Below are 15,775 nucleotides of genomic sequence, written 5' to 3'. Positions count from 1 at the left end.
TTAAAGGTGGGGTAGGTAAGTTTGAGAAACCGGCTCGAGATACACTTTTTGTTATATTCCATGGAATGCTCTTAACATCCCGATAGCAATGAATATCTGAAGTGCTTTGACAAAAAATCCATAAAAAAATGTCATCTGTGGAAGCCGTAATACTGTAAAAAGCACGACCAATTATTTTAGCCGGCCCGGCTAAAATAACTGGATAGCCTACCTGCCTGTCAGCTTCCCATCGGGGCACACACTTATCTCGTGCCCTCATTGGTCATGTGTGTGTTGGAGGAGGGGCTCTGTAAGGAAGTGGCAGATTTTCTCCGGTTGTGTATTTTCAAATTCTAGCGATCTCGAGCCGGTTTCTCAAATGTACCTACCCCACCTTTAAGCAGATTTCAATTGTTTCATTTTACTCCATTTTATAAATGGAATATGAATATTTTTACATTTTGGTATTTGTTGTCAAACATGTTCTCATGTTCTCACCTGGAAATTAGTCTGCAGACAGATTCCAAACATATTGCTTTTTGCTCTAAAATATTCCTATGCGCACATTCCTGCAGTGGACTTTGGGGGGAAAAGTTGGGAAAGTGGGACCTCTCTGAGTGACGTCACCCTTCCTACCCCCCCCCCCCCCCCCTCTCTCTCTTTCTCCGTGTCCAGTTTTTCTCTGCCTGGGATTTCAGTCCGTGCTCGGGTCTCGGCACAGACAGATAGACAGACACACAGACAGAGAGACAGAGAAGCAGACAGACAGACAGACAGACAGACAGACAGACAGACAGACAGACAGTGAGAGAAGGAGTGAAACAGAGGGGAGAGAAAGAGGGGAGAGAGAGAGAGAGGGGGAGAGAGAGAGAGAGAGGGGCTGTGCGTCCCAGCCACTCCGCACTCTTCATACAGCCTCAGTCTGGCCACGTTCTATACAATGAAGATCTAACGAGCACAACTCAGAGAATATATCACTCGCGCGCTCCACGTGCGTGTTTCCGTCATATCGCCCCCAAGATCGCTAAACGCGTCGCTGACGGACAACTCAAGGAAAGAAGAGAGAAGAGCGAACAAACAGGACAACAGAAGAAGAAGAACCTGAGGACGGATTTCTTTCCTCCATGTTATTTTCTTTCCTCTGGACTGTCATTACTGGATGTAAAAGCTCTCGACCTGTCTTCGTGCAAAGCAGACAGCGGACAGTTTGAGAGCGCGCACCATGGTGAGAAGGTAAGAGTGTGTGAGAGCCAGTGTGTGAGTTTGGAGCTGCCGCAGTGATTTCAGGTGTGAGCCTCAGGAAGTTGCTTCACACACAGAGCTGAGACCACTTATACATAATGTTGACTGTCTTTATTCTCATAACGCATATATAAACAAATGTTGCTTGGTGTTATTCATGTGTAATTAATTGCTGTATTATTATCATTATTATTATTATGAATGCGCGCAACCTTGAACGGATACAGAAGTGCTTTCCGAGCCACATTTTAAACGCCACAAATTCCCCAAAATACCACCGTTAAGTGTTTTTTTACATCTATGTTCCACATAAACTACATCGCCAAATATGCAGGTGACACAATTGTGTATCTGTTAAGGCGAAGAGAGGAAACTCATGTCAACATACACTTGATTTATAATAAAGACTGTAACACAAAGCCTATAATTCATGCTTTATATTTTTTATATTGCGCTTTGAGAAGACTGCAGCTGATGTGTCCCCCTTCATGTTATCTTATCAGAAATACGAAACGTGTTATTTTAAGCTCGCTGTCATGTAGATACAGTTCATTTAGTGGAAGCCTTTTCAGCGAGGACATAGTGAAGATTTGTCAAAGTGCATTCCTGTAACTCTTCAGAGATCTCTCCTCTTGTCTGCCTTATTTTTAGAACACGTTTTATTTGCGTGGGGTTTAAAGTTGACTTTGCTTTTTAAAGAACTCACAGGCAGCAGCAGCAGCAGCAGCATATCAGCGAGGCAGGCGGAGGGTTAGCCAGTCACGCAACATATTCTGTCAATCAGGTGAAAGTGAACCTTTATTTCCAGTGGAGCTGTGCACACCACCTGTGCTGCTCAGTGCTCTGCTCGGCCACTAGGGGCCCCACTCCCCTCTGCACAGGGAGGGCAATGCAGCAGAGGGTGCATGGAGAAAACTAGTTTCACATAAAAAAGCTGGAATGGTTTCCAAAGATCCCAAATTAACTGGTTTTGTATTCATCAGATTGTTGAAATTGATTAAAAAAAAACACATTTTAGGAGGCAACATGCTTGATAATATGCATTGTAATGTATTGCTGTGTAAGCCAAATGAAGAGACAGTGATTGAAGGTGGGGTAGCATGTGTGATTGTGTGTGGAAGGATGTAAATTAGTGTGTGTTTGCTCAAGCAATTCCCTGTTAATAGCCAGTAAGCAATCTGGGAGAGCGCCTCCAGTGCCCTGCATGTTTTACAGTTCCCCGCTCAAACAGTTAGCACTTGCCCAATTTTGACACAGCACAATTAACGCTGTCACCCCACGTTCGATTTCCAATTGTGCTGTTGCGACATGAGCACTCAAAAGAAGAGACTACATGGATGTGCATTAAGGTGGTGCTCGCCCATAGTGCTGCTACCCAAAGTCGCTGAAGGGAGGAAAATGTCTCAGTCGTGGAAAAGCAGCCATCTTCTCTAAAAGCCTCATCATCACTGCATTTGTAAATTGTTCAAAACAAACATTAGCTTTTTGTAAACAAATTGGGAATGATGTATTATGGTCTAAAGGGAATGACAAGTAAAGTCAGAAAGGCTTTCACCTGTGTGTGTGTGTGTGTGTGTGTGTGTGTGTGTGTGTGTGTGTGTGTGTGTGTGTGTGTGTGTGTGTGTGTGTGTGTGTGTGTGTGTGTGTGTGTGTGTGTGTGTGTGTGTGTGTGTGTGTGTGTGTGTGTGTGTGTGTGTGTGTGTGTGTGTGTGTGTGTGTGTGTGTGTGTGTGTGTGTGTGTGTGTGTGTGTGTGTGTGTGTGTGTGTGTGTGTGTGAGAGGGAGAGAGAGAGCGAGAGAGAGAGAGAGAGTGAGGAGGATACAAACAGTTCATGGCATGCAAGCTATTAAATTGAAAAATGATGGAAGGGGTCAGAAAGTGCCTATAAGGGAGTTGGGCAATTTTTGCGTCTCTGCCGATCTTCTCTTTCCTGCAGCTCTTTGCGCCTGAAGCACACTCTGAAATCATATCCCACATTTCTGACAGAGTCCGGAAGGGACAACAGGGCATTTTCAAGAATTTATGTTAGAGAAAAGTCAACAATGTCTTTCAGATGTCCTTTGTACTTTATGTACACTCACCTGTGTCACAAGTGTTATTACAAGCAATCCTAAATGTGCATGTTAAATAGATATCACCTGATTGAGAGCAGTACATTTCAAGTTACAAGATGTTTTGAGGGAGCTTTAAACCTTTATTTTTAACTTAGTCCGTTCACGGCGCAAAGCCCTCTTACAAACACCTCTGAGTCCCATTGTCTAAGCACAGCTCTGACTCATTGCCTCCTTTTTCTTTCAATCCAGAAAAAGTGTGTGAGTGTGTGTTTACGCTCATTTGTTACTACTTCAGGAATCCCAAGCCCCTATTACAAGTGTGGAATGAGAAATCAACACTTGCATTACAAAAATGGACGCGTAAACATAGAGGCCACAATTATCAGGCGCCGTGGTGTTGGAGCTGGAGGAGCTTGAGTGCCAATATGTCTGTGAGCAATCACCCCCCTCACCGCCTGCCCTCTGTAATCCAGTGGGTGTATTCAGGCTCATTGTGTGCCAGTAACAGCCCTTAACAGCTACCCACTGACGGGCAGGCTGCGTTTGACCAGTAGAGGTCATGCTGGAGGAAACAAGTCAGGAGGTTAGAGAGCTGTATGTGCCACAGCAGTTTTGGTATGTTCTCTGTACATGCATTTCAGTGCCATTTCCTCATGTTCAAATCCCGATGTGTGCGCCTGTGCGTCAGGGGCCTGCAGCCGACTACACACCCACTTCACAGAGGCCGGCTTGATGCATTGTGACAAATGAGAAAGCAGTTTGATTTCGCACAACACTGAGCTGCACTCCAGCATAATGAAGTGATCATGACTTTACCCTTGGTTCACTTTGGCCGCAGTCCCGCTGTGTTTTTCCCTCCATTCAATCGCTTCACTCACTTATTTACTTGGCAAGCATTTCCTCCCGTAACCTCTAGTACTGCATAACTAGCGTCAAGGGTGGGTTGCTTGATAAAAACCACCGCTACGGGGCATTGCTTTTACACATAGGGGAACGCTACCAGTTTTTTTATTGATATTCAAGTTGCCACTGGGTTGGAATAATAAGAAGCCTATTTTCACGCCAAGGCAACATCACCTCTACTGTCCATCACCCTGTCAGAGCAGAAAGCTGCGGCGTAAATATTATTTGGCAGAGGAGGGAGTGCAGGGCTATGGCGATATTACTTGTTTTCCTCTATCCTTTCACATATTATTTCTTCCTCTTAAAATGTCTCCATCTTTTCAACTTAATTTCACAACTTAATGTGTCTCCCTCAGTGATTTGTACGTGCATGTAACACTGTTAGATTTGACGTTGGGACAAGCTATTCAGGCTTTGCGTTAAGAGGGTGGGGGGGGTACCACTGTGACAGAAACAGGGACTGTTTTTCTGCCGCAGCTGTCCATTACTTGCAGATTGGGTTTCAGCAGATATGATGGATGCCAAACGCCTGTAGCCAGTTGTGAAGACGTGGAGGGGGAGGGAATTCGCTGCCATGGATTTGGATCGGGGTCAGTGGCACTTGGCAGGGGATTGGAATTCTGCCCTTGACCTCCATTTTGGATCATCCCCCTATCCAGCTTCTAACGGCCTGTCACTACTAGCACTTGGAGAGAATTAGAGCTAATTGGAAGAAACTTAAGGAGGGATTGAAAGAAAACTCCAATATTGCAGGAATAAAAGTGATGGGTTATAAAAACGCAGCTTGCGGATATTTTTGAAGAATTAATTCAGATTGTGTTGCAACCAAAAACATTATTTCCTTTAATGCCCTTCCCATTGTCTCATTTTCTCTTATCTTAATTTTTTTTTGGAAACGCTGAGAACAGAATCCGCTGAGGTTCATTTGAATAACCGCCGGAATAAAATAAAGAGGAAATAAAAGCTTGAGGAAGAAATAGAAGTGGCGGCCGGCCCTGTGCATTCATGTCACACAGCTTTATCAAATTATTACACAATAGCAGCCACACAAGTGATGGAATTTCAATTAAAGTATGACAGTTTCCAAATTTGTTTCTGCTCACAAGAGAGCGGGTAGGGGTTTCGTTTCATGGGTTTGTGCGGGCGAGGCAGTGGACGGCGGGGAGGGTCTCTTACAGACTACATATTTCGCAGTCTATTTTCTTCATCCATTCACTCACCCCCACCCTCCATCCAAAGGGAATGACTTAGCTGAAACACGTTTTGTTCAGAAGCACTCCACCGGGCAAAAATGGGGTGTTATGTTAAAAGGTCTCTGCGAAAAGAAGTCAAAAATGTAGCCTGTAGTTGATAGGCTCTTTCCAAGAACAATTACACTACCTGCTGTGCCAAATAGAAGGGTGCAAGGGAGGAGAGTGCAGCTCAGGCTGGTGGCTAGCTCGTAAACTGAGAAAGACCAACGTGATACGACCACGGATATAGGGCTGTACACAGTTTCAGAGCTTTGTAACACAAAAAAACGTGCCAAACATGAGCAGACCCACAGGGATGAGAGAGACTTTCCACAACTAATCCTGAGAATAGACAAATCAAAGTGTTCACTGCTGCATAAAGCTATACAGTATATATATATATATATATATATATATCCAATAAATACACCTACAATTATAACTCACTTTTAAATTAGGCTTAAGAACAATCGTGATTGAGAGATTTTTCCATTTACATTTTGCAGAGAGACTACCACTGGAATCGGCAGAGAGGAGTAGATTCCATTAAAAGGTGCAGTGACATTGCCACATAGCAATTTCACGAATGAGGAATGCATTTAATAGTGGATGGATTTTTCATAATTTGGAAGTGTTTCCACAATTCGTGCCATAATTCTTGAAGTGACATGTGCTGTAATGGGATCCAGAACCTGCCAACAGGGAGACATTTAAACATTTATGCATATCTTACACGCAGAGTGAGAAACATTGTACAGAAAAAGGCAGAAAATGAATAACTGATTAACACCCCATTTTTATTAAATATTGGTGCTGTAGGATTCCTTCCTGTCTTTGTTTATTTCAGATTGAAACCCCTTCATCTCTGCAAGGTTAGGAGTCAATGTTTAAAGTCAATGTTTAAAGTCTGTGTAACCCCGGCATTCTCCCTCTACTCAATCTGCAATTATAGCTAGCTGCTTTGAAGAGGCCAGGCGGAACTAAAATGACTTTTCATGTCCGGTATAATGAGTGCCATTTGGAAGCGAACATGTAGAGAGAGGGTGAGAGAGATAGAGAGAGTGAAAAGAAATGGAGGGAGGGGCAGAAGGAGGGAGAAAAGGGGACAATCAGTGAATGAAAATGGCTTAGGTCACCTCTGGTTCTGACCAGACGGCCCGGACCTTTCCTCTCAGATGAATCCAACACATTTCACTGAGTTTCTCCCTCTCTTGTACTTGTGACTCCATCTCTCCTGCCAATGGTCTCCATTCGTTTCTCATCAACGGTCGCTTAGCAGCTTTAAGGCGGATTACAAGACGAATTGCAGGGAGCGAGACACCGTATATTCTCTTTAGGGGGGTGCCAGTGCTGCCAAAGGCCAGAGCTGAGCGCCGTCACCTGGGCTAGCAGCTGGCTATCTTTTACACTTCCCTCGCTAATGAGGCCAGACAGTTGGGGCTGAAGTTATAGCGCAGGCTGGATGCTGTGTTGGTGATCTATTATTTAGGCTCTCGTGGGGAGGCTGGTCTAAAGAATTTCATGCATGCATTTTGCCAAGCAAATGGTAGCCCGGGGGGAATACACAGCTATGTGTGGGAAAAAATGAGCCATTATTAGAGTCTAATGCGAGCTGCAATGTTTCCTTGTCCTGTCCGTTTCAAACTTACCAAGACCTGAAGGAAACTTTTAAGTAATTTTTTGCTCGTACAGATGTGCTTCAATGATGCAAGCATCTGCTGTTAAATGCTCAATCAGTGTTACATCCTGCCTTCTTGCCTTCATTTCTCTCCTCATTGTAATATTTTAAGGATGACAGATGAATGCGCCTCCAAAAAGCCATCACAGAAGAATGGGTGTATTTTTTCCGTTCTCCTTTCATGTATATTTCAGGATCTATTTCAGAGGGGTTTCGGGGAGTTGCATCAGGCATTACATATAACACTGTGCAGACGGGCCTTGTTTATATTTAGGCAGGCTAGGAAACTATGGCACACATGACACCACCTATGTATTTATAGAATAATAGCAGTGTTTAAATTGCCTTAGGTATTAAGAGTTGCGAGGGTAAAAACATGCACTTATTGACATTGAAGAAGAAGCATACTGACCCGGTACCAATAACATAATCAGCAAATAATAACGTTTTATGACCAATAAGGCATTTGGCAATAAGCTATGTTTGGATTTGAGAATATGTAAATCTATTGGTAGATGAGATGGCAACAGTTAAACATAGAAAGGCAGATTTAGCCAAAGCTGTTTATCAGACTTAAGTTACTCTTAAATGAAGTTCCTGCAGAATGGCTCAAGATAGCACAAATAGCTTGAGAGTTATAGAGGGCAAAAATAAGCTACACATACCAAGCCCCATGAAGTCACCATATTATTTATGACTCTGCATGTAACACAGACAGATCATGAGAATTTAATGTTGATATTTGCACAGGCCTGAAATAGGCAAGGTGACAAAAAAGGGGACCTGAAGTTGAAGTTGAGTTACTACAAGAGAAGTGAGCCACAGGCACAGCATGCCTATCCATTCACTGAGAAGCCTTTTTCTAAAGTCACACCTCACACCTCGAGAGACATTTTGCACACTTTGGAGATCCATGAAATCTCCAAACCCTACAGGAGGAAGTCAACTGGAATTTCCTTGAAAATTAAGATTTTCCTCATTCCTCATGCTTTTTAAATAAAGTCAGGTGAAGGGCTCGTATAACCCAAGCTGCCTCTCTTAATCCTCCACCCAGCTCTACCTTGTCCTTGCATGTGTTCTCCTGTCAATGTATCCTAAAAAACATTCCTGGAGAGTTTCAGTGTCGCTGTAACGGGACACTATTGTGCCCTGTGGGTGTGAAAGGGAGAGTTTGTACGTGGGAATTTAAATGGTTTCGTAATGCTTTTCTTTGAAAGGTGAACACAACATGCTACTTGGGTTACATGATGTAAGATTAGGTCCCTGGGTAGCAAAGGCTAATGAGAGGTTTGGTTTAAGATGTGACGACTACATCTTTGGCATGTGTACAGTGCTGCAAGGATTTCAAAACAGGCAAAGGAATAAGTTGAGGGGATATAGTTAGAAAGATATGCAAACAAACACGCACACTAACATGATTAGCAGGAGTAAAGATGAGGATAAATGAAAAGTTATGAAGAGTCAAAATATAGACACAAAGGCGGTTTGAAAATAGACACATTCTTCTTTGCCAAAAGACGACATCTACAAAGTAACTTGGATTCAAAAGTGAACGGTTTAAATAACTCTCTTGAGAAAAGTCCTCGCACAAATCTCCTGACGATGAGATTTAGATTGACTGTGAAATGGCTTATCTCTTTAAGACTCGTCCATATTTTGATGGTTTGCCTCGGGTCTAGACAAATTTAACTGTTGGCCGTCACACATCAAGCTTTTTATAATGAAAGTGGATTTCCCTTATGCCTTTCCAGTGACAGACCAAGAAGAGTGTGTCTGTTTAACAGTAAGAAGCTCTTTGTGTCAGTCGATAGAAAGGTTCCATGCAAGCACATAACAATGCAATCCCTTTCTTCTTGTGCCCCCCTCCTCCCTGTTTTCCCACCCTCTGCCGTCTTTTGCACACCTTCCCGACTGTCTATTGTGACAAGCTAAACACAAATCTGTGAGGAGGATGTCCTGCGCTAGCTGCGAGCCCCAGTGTTGTGGGGACTGCCAGCCTGCATCACACTGCACCAGGGAATTAACCTCTACTGCATTTATTTCATATTGTATACAGCAGCTCCTCCAACAGAGCTGTGGGGGCAGTATGAATGTTGCCAAATTACTGACAGCTTATCTCTCTCCGTATAAATATAAAGTGACACATATCTCTGTCTCCAATGCATATGGCTCTTCTGCAGCCTTTACAGAGATAAAAGGGCATGACATTTTTTCTTCAAAGGCAAGTTAGTGGATGTGGGAAGTTAACTAACGCAGTGTAGTTCAGTGAATGGGACATTACTACATTGTCACAGTTTGTGACCTTTCCCATTTGTTCTGACAAGCCAGGGTTCCTCTCTGTCAAAATGGCCTGCGCTGTTTGTAAGCGATTCCTCCCTTCCTGTCCCTTTCTTTTTGCCATCTGCAGTGACTGCATGACGCCACAGCTTCTGTGTCATCAGTGACAACACTCTCACACACACACATGGACCAGACAAGAGCGAGTGGAGAGGAAGAAAGAGCGAGACTGTGAAAAAGAGAGCTCACTTCAGCCTTTAATTGTGTCTCTGAATGTCCCAGTGGACTTCATTACCCAGGCATCTTAAGAAATCTCACTTGTTTGCTCTTGGAAAAGCGTTTGTAGATTGTCTGTACCGCAGCAGGAAGCGCTTCAGAAGGGCTAGTCAAAATGTCTCTGTAGTGTAGCACAGATTTGAGCAGCCTGTAAAGCTGATGATTTCTCAGCAGTGAGAAAGTTTTGATGATTATGTGCTGAGCTAATGGTTATGATGGCTGCCATCAGCAGGCCAATGTTTTTAACAGCAGCAGATATGAAGGACATTTACATTTAAATGTTTATTTTAGTTTAACTAGACATGTATTGAAGAATATGAGGAGAAACTTCAAATGTACCCATATTTAAGTAGTGCTAATGAACTGACTGATTAGGAAATGAAATATATAATCTAATCTATTTTTAATAGTCACATTTTCTTGGATCGTGACATTAGTCATTTGATAAAGTGCCATGTTTGTGATAAAAACATCCTTCCTTTTACAACGTAAAGGCAGATTTTAGTGACACGTTCAGCTTCCACAGACCTTACCGGAGCAATGGAGGTAATTTTTGACTTCATTAAATCTGAGGCTCAAAAATCTACAGCATCTCTGCATAAAAACACAGCAGGAGAGGTGATTATCTTTGGAAATTAGCTCACTCATTTAGAGCTGTGTGGATGCAGATGCCTCCGTTCAATGGAAGCCTATTATTCCAAACGACTCTCATTAAGCCATAGTGAAATAAAGCAAGCTGTGGAAGCAGTGAAATAAAATCTTTAGACTGGTTGTGCAGAACTCGGCGGCGGTGAGCTGCGCTGTCTTCATTAAGAGCTCTGACGTAACCGGTGAAAGGCAGAAAATGACTCCGTGTGAGAGATAAATTGTATGGAGCTGATTTCTACCTCTTCAGCCCTGTACGAGGTTATTTAGTGTTTGTGCTCTGAGCCGAGGAACCGACAATCCAGTCTGAGCTTAATGAGTGACTTTAGCTAATTCTGCAAGAGGCACAGCTGATGCTTAATTTCTGTATTTCACCTTCTGATCAGAAGCTCTTTTCTATAACATTCATCCGCGTCACTGTCCCTATTAGTCAAGCTGTGTTCACTTCTATATGACACCAGAGAAAATCACACACTTTTACCATGGCCCATGATACTGGTTCCCACAGAACATTTGCCAAATCCACACACATGCCATGTTAATTACAGCCAGCAACCTCCTCTACTTCATAATAAGTGTAAAATATGTATAAAAAACACCTTTTGCGAAACAACCATTACATTCAGTACACATTTAACGTGGGGCATTAGTGTTGCTCACTTGCCAAAATGTGCATGATCAAAGGAAATTAATTAAATAGTTGCACAAACTAAAACTATAAAAAATGTTTTGTTCCCTTCTATAACATGAAATAAACAGTGTAATGATAAGTTATACAGCGGGTTTGACACATGCTGTTCTTTTTTTTGGTAAGTTATTTGGATTATTTCAAGCTTGTAGTAGTTGACAGCTTTAACCAATGCTGCATAACTAAGCACCATGGGACCGAACAGCATCTGGACATGTTTTTTTCTTCCCAGGATCCATTGCATGTGTTAAACACCGGGGGAGCACAGTGAGAGGAACGAGGGAGATTAGATGGACTCTTGTCAAATGAGCAAAAGTACTGATGTGTCTACCGGCTCCCTGCGGTTTCCACAACACAGCAGGTGTCCTTCATTTGCATCTCCCCCTCCCTCCACCCCCTCCCTCCCCCATTTCCGTTTATTTATGACAACGGCCGCAGGTGCAAATAAGATGACTGTCAATGTTGAAGGTTTCTTTAGCATGGCACACACGCACCAGCCCAACAGACTGTTTTCAGAGTGTTTCCCAGTTTATTACTGCCCTATGATAACCTCCGCTCATAGATTCATGTGCTGTTTGGCCCCGGCCCTAAACATCAGGGAAGTGATGGAATGTACACATTAAAATTCGATCTCCTGCATCAGTACATCCAGCGCTGGTCAGGACGGCGACTATAAATTGCGGGCCATTATTTCCGATTAACCACACGCACAACACGACCCATCACATTTCTTCTTATTTTTACCCCTGTCCCAGCGCTGCCATATTTTCATTGCCGTTTCATTTTAAATTGTCCCGAAGTGTGATAACACAGACTAGCAAACCTCGGTACACAAGCCAGCGGCCAGCGGGCGATCTTATTAATCGCAGAGCTGTGATAACAGTCGTTGTCTACGTCCTCAGTCGGTATCTCGATCTTCATCCTTCCCAATGCCTGAAGAGCAGAAGCCGTCATAGTGGGCGCTAAAGGGCAATGACTTGACATTTTATCACGGATATGCCGGAAAAATTCAAGTCTATACATCTGTGGTACAGCAAAGTATTAAAGAAGAATAGCAGATTGAGCTCGCAAATGCAATGTAAACTTTCTTTACAATCATGCTAATTCTGAAACAGAATTGTGGTGGTGGAGTCGTTTCAGAATCCTTCTTAGGAGAGGAAAGTGGCAATCATGAAGAGTAAATAAAAAGCCTTCATATTTTAAAGACCCTATGCATGCATATAAACATAGGCAGCATGCATGTTAATTATAATGTGCCAGATAAGCCAACCTTGAAAGCTTCACATTGTGTTAAACATAATATGCATATATGATCAGGTCAGATGCCAGTGAACATCAGGGAGAGCAGATGCACAACACAAGAGCAGCAGTTATATGACAATGTTATCAACTGCTCATTCTGTGAAATAATGGGCAGGCTCCCAAAGCAAGGAAACAGCCAGAATCATAGGCATTGCATTGCCCTCATTAATAAGCTGTTTCATAATAAACTTTTCCCTGAGTGTGTTCTTCAGGTTAAAATGCAGTTAGTTGATACACACATTGGTAACTAAAACATTGGCACTAAAAGAGCCAAAGAGTGAAGAGTGTGAAAGCTAAGCTCTTGTTTTGACATAAACAAATGGTTGTGTCTGTGAGGAAAGTAGTTGTTTTGTTCTTAATGAGTTTATTGGTAATCAATAAGGCCTCTCGTTCACCAGCGTGTGCCACTGAGACCGTGACCCAGGAGGGACCCTGACAGTGTGGGGATCAGGGAGGATTGGAAGTGGCTTAGCCAGACTGGAACGTCCTAGATTCACCTGGTGAGTCAGACGCAGGAAATTAAAGCTTCTTGCTGTAATTTATTCATGCTACTGGGAGACTTTTATTATCATATTCCTCATTTCTTACGATGCTTTACTGTGTATTTCCTCTATTCTGCAGGACATGCTAACTGCTTTGGCTTGCCACCAACTCTCTCTGAAAGCAGACCCCCTCAAAGAGCCGGGTCTGCGTCCCTGTCAAATCTTGCACATAATGCTGGTTCGCCCTGTCATTCAAAGCCTCTTCACAGAACCTCTCTTCCAGTGATTTTGTTAGCATCCTGCTGACAGAGGCACTTTTTGGTATTGTTTCTCCAGGAAGATGGGGCCGGGCCTCCGGTTGGGGGTCAGAGCAGTTGACCCCACTCTGGCGGGCTCTCAGTTTGCCTGCAATGATTTTATTCAGCCCGCTCAGTAGAACAGCGGGGTGTGACCCAGCTGACGTGGCACTGCCAACGTTGATTTCATTGAGGAACCCAAAGAGCCTTTGAGAGGCGCTGATGAAGGGAGCCGGATGTTTAAAAGTCACACTGCTGAGCCTCAGTCTGTTGATTTTTGGTTTGTTATGCAATGTGTGATTCAATGGAGCTGTAATATGTCACAAAATATATCGTCTTTCCATCATGGTTCATGTCAAACACTCCCTATGAAATGCACATCATTGTCTTCGTTATTTTCTAGCCCGATACAGAACAAAAGAGGGAGTGAAGAGGATATCTGGCAAACGAAAAACTATTTGGGCCAGGTGCCAGACTCAAGTCAAGCATGTGAGCTCAATAAAGCACACTGTATCGATTCGCCAGTTATTCATTATTTGTTTTGGATGTAGAGAAAGTTCTTTGGAAAATGATTTTGTTGTGCAGTTCAGACTCTAAAATAAATGGTCAGACAGATCATCAATGGCCATGGAATATGATAGTAAATGGCCTGATATTGATTTATTTCCCAATGCGCCCCTCCCCCTCCGTATAGTTAAACCAAGACCAAGCACTCTCCTGGGTATTGGATTTGTGTCCACTTTGCTTTCAAATGTGAAAATAAGGATTTATTTTCTACTGCAGCGTGATTGATGTGTATAAGAGAGCATGGCTTTGTCTAGATGAATGGAGACGGAGAAAGGATATACATCACACCGCACCTAATATCTATCGTGACAACAAACAGCCTTGCTAGTAGAAATATGCAAGCATGTACACCATGAAACTGCAGAAACGGCAGCTTTGTTTACTCCGTTGAAAATAAATGGCAGAGGCCCCGCTGTCACTCACAGATGGCACTTCCTCTGAGAAAAAAGAAATGCAGAGCCAGTGACTCGTAGTAATGTGCTGGCATGGCGGCAGCCATTTTGCACAACCTCCGGAGGCACTGATCGTCACAGAGAGGCGTTGGCATTGTGTTGGCACTGGCCTGACCGCAGGCTCCGAGCAGAAACTGATAGCCGGGCCGGAGCTCGTCAGGCCGGACGCTCATCATTCCTGACATCTGTCCACGCCATCGCTCTCCCTTCGTCTTCAGCTGGCCTCTGAACACTGACCTTGGGATCTATTTCTCTGTTACTACCCCCCCTCCTCCCCTTTCTACAGTATGTCCTCATTTGGCACTGCTGCCATGTGTGTTGTTTGGAGGCTATCATTTAGCCTTTAGCCCTCGCTTTGTGGTTAACATGACTTGCAAATCGATGTTTGAGCACTGGCAAGACCCCCCCCCCACCCGCTCTATTTGGATTCTTGCCCTCATGCAATATTGAGTAGATGCAGTCCATGTCTTTTCTGTTATCATATCTCATCTTATATGTTTTGCTTTACAGTGTGTTGATTAAATATCCATTTATGTTATTTATATATACATATACATTTCACAACTACGCCCTGAACAGGTTTAGGTTTGTTTTATTTCTAAAAATGATAACGTACATATTAACTCAAAACTGAATTCTGCCTGGAGATGGTATGATATTTAGTTTTTTTGCCAGCAAGACAAAAGAAAAAAATAGAAAGAGACAAGCTGTCACACAGCGCTGACAGGCTGGTAGGAAATGTCTGACATGATGTGTTGTGAGGGAGAGCTGCTGCTGCTCGACAACATAAAGAAATGATCAGCGTGGAAATCTCATCCAGACACACAAATGGCACCCTGACTCAATCTGTGTTATGACTGACAGGAAAAATATGCTCATCAGCTTATATGTACGTTAAGGGACAAGGAGTTAAAAAGCTCATGATTTTATCCACCTTCCTTTTTATGAGAACCAGCACTAGCCTTGCTATTTTAGAGAGACTGTGGGGGTCTTTGGGGAGATTGTGTGTTTGCACAGAGCAGCTGAGATATTAAAAGAGCCAGACAGACTCTCACACAATCATACATCATTTTTGCTGAATAGTTTTTGCTCCTGAGTCACCACTTTAATACAAATCCACAAATCAGTTGCATTTACAGCAGAGCATGTTGCATTTTCTTGGCTTGCATTGCACATCCTTTTACATGTATGCTACTGTGAGTCATAAGTGGCCCCTTCCCCTGGCCTCCCTTATGAGGTAATTAAGCCCCTGGTTGTTTGTTTAGCTGTCTGCATGTGTGTGTCCTGTATAAAACACCAGGGGGGCATATATTCTTCCTACCATAAAGCCATTGACACAGCGGGACATGAGTGGTGAGGAGGGGTCGGCTGTGTGTGTGTGTGTGTGTGTGTGTGTGTGTGTGTGTGTGTGTGTGTGTGTGTGTGTGTGTGTGTGTGTGTGTGTGTGTGTGTGTGTGTGTGTGTGTGTGTGTGTGTGTGTGTGTGTGTGTGTGTGTGTGTGTGTGTGTGTGTGTGTGTGTGTGTGTGTGTGTGTGTGTGTGTGTGTGTGTGTGTGTGTGTGCGTGTGCGTGTGCTCTAATTAGGCAGGCTGCAGTGTGTTAGCCTCACTGGGCAACAGCCAGCTCGGGGCATCTGGAGACGTCTCTCATACTCAACAACTTCCCCGCTGCACACATCCACACACACCAAATTTGAAAATATA

The 15,775-nt window shown here is 43.4% G+C and overlaps 1 protein-coding gene across 22 annotated transcripts in view; it reads left to right on the top strand.

The window, feature by feature from the left end:
* LOC117463550 (receptor-type tyrosine-protein phosphatase delta-like) overlaps positions 1 to 15,775 on the top strand; it is a 405,065-nt gene that overhangs the window by 278,291 nt on the left and 110,999 nt on the right. For 6 of the 22 annotated variants that reach the window (XM_071206554.1, XM_034105856.2, XM_034105855.2 and 3 more), the window contains exon 1: positions 679 to 1,212. The exons of 14 other annotated variants lie outside the window; for them this stretch is intronic. The gene's annotated coding sequence lies outside the window, so the exon portion shown is untranslated. Of the gene's footprint in view, positions 1 to 678; positions 1,213 to 12,674; positions 12,777 to 15,775 lie in introns of those variants that run through there. 2 more of the 22 variants (XM_071206536.1, XM_071206537.1) reach the window with 2 other exon arrangements.

The sequence above is a fragment of the Pseudochaenichthys georgianus genome, chromosome 18, assembly GCF_902827115.2.
Source record: "Pseudochaenichthys georgianus chromosome 18, fPseGeo1.2, whole genome shotgun sequence".
Classification (NCBI taxonomy): domain Eukaryota; kingdom Metazoa; phylum Chordata; class Actinopteri; order Perciformes; family Channichthyidae; genus Pseudochaenichthys; species Pseudochaenichthys georgianus.
Note: the sequence above shows the minus strand (reverse complement) of the source record. Positions and strands in the feature narration are given on the sequence as shown.